Raw genomic sequence first — 4,576 nt, forward strand, 5'->3', positions numbered from 1 at the left:
GCCGCCCTCCCCGGGGCCCCTGCAGGGGCCCCGGATGGTTCTCCTGAACCCAGCCAGGCAAGGGGAGGCTCCCTGGGCTCCACGGAACCCCTTCCCGGTCCTTTGGCAGTGCGTCAGGCCGGGGGGACACTGGGCCCAGAGCCGGGGCACCCGACCCGGGGCCCGGACCGGCCCCTGGACCCAGCCGGGGCTCCCAAGCCCGGAGGCGCAGGGGGAGCCTCCCCGGGCCCGCCGGACCCCGTCCCGGGCACCCTGCCCCGCGGCAGGACCCAGGACGGAGCCCGGGGTGGGGAGGCCGCCCTCCCCGGGGTCCTCAGGCAAGGGGGAGGCCGGGGGACGGGGCCCAGAGCCGGGGCCCCTGGCCCCAGCCGGGAGCCCGGAGGTGCAGGGGACGCCTCCCTGGGCCCTCCCCCACCACATCCAGGGCTTCCTGCCACGCGGCAGGCCCAGGGACGGAACCGGGGCCAGGGCAGCATCCTGGCCCGTCCAGCTGCCAGCTTACCGCTAGGCCGTGAGGGGTCCCAGAGGACCTTGTCCATAGTAATCCGGAGGAAGGCTACCCCTCTTTCTGGGAACAAGTGCGCACCGCGAGGCTCAGGGGACCCTAGGCGCGAACGTGCCCGACTTCCTGGAGCCCTGGCTGGGATCCGGGGGGCGAATGGCACCTCATCGGGACTTCCAGGGAAAGCATTGCGGGCGACCAGATGGCCGAGGGGAGAGGGTCGACCAGATGCCCGGGACCGAAAGGACTCCCCATCTGCCCGTCCCGAGGCCTTCCCTTGCGGTCGGGCTCCTGCCTGCCCACGCAGGGCTCCAGGCCACAGCCCATCTGGTCCCCGGCAGGGGACCGCAGCCCTGGGAGGGTATCTGGGCATACCCTTTCCCCTAGTAATCCAGAGGAAAAACAACCATCGGCAAGGGCCCGAGAGGCAGAAGCGTTCCCGGGCCCCTGGGGGCCCCTGGCGGCCGGGGCCCCAGGACGCCTTCCCCCTCTCAGCATGGCCGGACCTCACGGAGGTCTGTGCCTGATCAAACTCGGAGAAAAAGGACCATCAGAAAAGGGGCTGAGAGGCAGGAGCATCCCCGGGCCCCTGGGGGCCCCTGGCGGTCGGGCCCCGGGATGCCTTCCCCCTCTCAGCATGGCCGGACCTCACGGAGGTCTGTGCCTGATCAAACTCGGAGAAAAAGGACCATAAGCAAAGGGGCTGAGAGGCAGGAGCATCCCCGGGCCCCTGGGGGCCCCTGGCGGTTGGGCCCCGGGATGCCTTCCCCCTCTCAGCATGGCCAGACCTTTAGAAGTCTGCCTGATCAAACTCGTAGAAAAACGACCATCGAACTCGGAGAAAAACAACCATCTGCAAGGGGCCGAGAGGCAGAAGCGTCCCCGGGCCCCTGGGGGCCCCTGGCGGCCGGGGCCCCAGGACGCCTTCCCCCTCTCAGCATGGCCGGACCTCACGGAGGTCTGTGCCTGATCAAACTCGGAGAAAAAGGACCATCAGAAAAGGGGCTGAGAGGCAGGAGCATCCCCAGGCCCCTGGGGGCCCCTGGCGGTCGGGCCCCGGGATGCCTTCCCCTCTCAGCATGGCCGGACCTCACGGAGGTCTGTGCCTGATCAAACTCGGAGAAAAAGGACCATAAGCAAAGGGGCTGAGAGGCAGGAGCATCCCCGGGCCCCTGGGGGCCCCTGGCGGTTGGGCCCCGGGATGCCTTCCCCCTCTCAGCATGGCCAGACCTTTAGAAGTCTGCCTGATCAAACTCGTAGAAAAACGACCATCGAACTCGGAGAAAAACAACCATCTGCAAGGGGCCGAGAGGCAGAAGCGTCCCCGGGCCCCTGGGGGCCCCTGGCGGGCGGGCCCCGGGACGCCTTCCCCCTCTCAGCATGGCCGGACCTCACGGAGGTCTGTGCCTGATCAAACTCGGAGGTCTGTGCCTGATCAAACTCGGAGAAAAAAGACCATCAGCAAGGGGCTGAGAGGCAGGAGCATCCCCGGGCCCCTGGGGGCCCCTGGCGGTTGGGCCCTGGGATGCCTTCCCCCTCTCAGCATGGCCAGACCTTATGGAAGTCTGCCTGATCAAACTCGGAGAAAAACGACCATCGAACTCGGAGAAAAACAACCATCGGCAAGGGGCCGAGAGGCAGAAGCGTCCCCGGGCCCCTGGGGGCCCCTGGCGGGCGGGCCCAGGGACACCTTCCCCCTCTCAGCATGGCCGGACCTCACGGAGGTCTGTGCCTGATCAAACTCGGAGAAAAAGGACCATCAGCAAGGGGCTGAGAGGCAGGAGCATCCCCGGGCCCCTGGGGGCCCCTGGCGGGCAGGCCCCGGGACGCCTTCCCCCTCTCAGCATGGCCGGACCTCACGGAGGTCTGTGCCTGATCAAACTCGGAGGTCTGTGCCTGATCAAACTCGGAGAAAAAGGACCATCAGCAAGGGGCTGAGAGGCAGGAGCATCCCCGGGCCCCTGGGGGCCCCTGGCGGTCGGGCCCCGGGATGCCTTCCCCCTCTCAGCATGGCCAGACCTTATGGAAGTCTGCCTGATCAAACTCGGAGAAAAACGACCATCAAACTCGGAGAAAAACAACCATCGGGAAGGGGCCGAGAGGCAGAAGCGTCCCCGGGCCCCTGGGGGCCCCTGGCGGGCGGGCCCAGGGATGCCTCCCCCCTCTCAGCATGGCCAGACCTTATGGAAGTCTGCCTGATCAAACTCGGAGAAAAACGACCATCGAACTCGGAGAAAAACAACCATCGGCAAGGGGCCGAGAGGCAGAAGCGCCCCCGGGCCCCTGGGGGCCCCTGGCGGGCGGGCCCCGGGATGCCTTCCCGCTCTCAGCATGGCCGGACCTCACGGAGGTCTGTGCCTGATCAAACTCGGAGGTCTGTGCCTGATCAAACTCGGAGAAAAAAGGACCATCAGCAAGGGGCTGAGAGGAAGGAGCATCCCCAGGCCCCTGGGGGCCCCTGGCGGTCAGGCCCCGGGATGCCTTCCCCCTCTCAGCATGGCCAGACCTTATGGAAGTCTGCCTGATCAAACTCTGAGAAAAACGACCATCGAACTCGGAGAAAAACAACCATCGGCAAGGGGCTGAGAGGCAGAAGCGTCCCCGGGCCCCTGGGGGCCCCTGGCGGGCGGGCCCCGGGACGCCTTCCCCCTCTCAGCATGGCCCGACCTCATGGAGGTCTGTGCCTGATCAAACTCGGAGGTCTGTGCCTGATCAAACTCGGAGAAAAAGGACCATCAGCAAGGGGCTGAGAGGCAGGAGCGTCCCCGGGCCCCTGGGGGCCACTGGCAGGCGGACCCCGGGACACCATCCCCCTCAAACTCGGAGAAAAAGGACCATCGGCAAGGGGCTGAAAGGCAGGAGTGTCCCCAGGACCCTGGGGGCCCCAGCGGGCAGGCCCCAGGGCTGCCTTCCCCTGATTCAGAATCTCTGGAGGGCTGACTGACCCTCTCCCTAGTAATCCGGAGGAACATTACCCCCCTTTCTTTTAATCCGTGCACCCGAGGGGACATAGGGGACCCAAGGCACAAACGAGCCCGACCTCCTGGAGCCCTGGCTGGGATCCGGGAGGCGAATGGCACCTCATCGGGACTTCCAGGGAAGTTCGGTCATCTGGTCGCCCTATAGGAAAGCATAGCAGGCGACCAGATGGCCGAGGGGATCCGATGGCCGGGCACGAAAGAGGACACCCTGTGCCCCAACGAAGGAGTCAGCGTGCTCCGCGGCATGGCCGACCGGAGGCCCAGGGCCCCAGCTGGGCCCCAGCCATGGAGGCTCCCAGGGGCCCCGACAGGCCCTCCCACCCGGGCCCCCCAGGCACTTTGACAAGCAGGGGAGGCCTGCCTGGGCACAACGGAACCCCGACCCGGGCCCGGGCCCGGGCCCTTGGCAGTGCAGCAGGCCGGGGGACAGGGCCCAGGGCCCGAGCACCCGACTCGGGGCCCGCCGTGGCCCTTGGATCCAGCCGGGGCTCCCAGGCCTGGAGGCGCAGGGGAAGCCTTCCCCGGGCCTGCCGGACACCGTCCCGGGCACCCTGCCGCGCGGCATGACCCAGGACAGAGCCCCGGGTGGGGAGGCCACAGTCCCCGGGGCCCTCAAGGGCCCCAGACGGAGCTCCTGAACCCGGTCAAGCACGGGGAGGCTCCCCGGGCACCACGGAACCCCGTCCCGGGCTTTTGGCAGTGTGGCAGGCCGGGGGACAGGGCCAAGGGCCCTAGCACCCGACCAGGGGCCCGGCGCGGCCACTGGACCCAGCTGTGGCTCCCAGGGCCCGGGGCGCAGGGGAAGCCTTCCCCGGGCCCTCTGCACCCCGACCCAGGCACCCGGGCCACGCTGCAGTCCCAGGGACGGACCCAGGTCTGGGGCGGCATCCTGGCCCGCCTATCTGCCGGCTGATGACCGCTAGCCCGACAAGGGTCCCAGAGGACCTTGTCCCTAGTAATCCGGAGGAAGGCTACTCCTCTTTCTGGGAACAAGTGCGCACCGCAAGGCTCGGGGGACCCTAGGCGCGAACGTGCCCGACCTCCTGGAGCCCTGGCTGGGATCTGGGAGGCGAAAGGCACCTCATCGGGACTT

This window comes from Lissotriton helveticus, chromosome 6, assembly GCF_964261635.1.
Source record: "Lissotriton helveticus chromosome 6, aLisHel1.1, whole genome shotgun sequence".
Classification (NCBI taxonomy): Eukaryota; Metazoa; Chordata; class Amphibia; order Caudata; family Salamandridae; genus Lissotriton; species Lissotriton helveticus.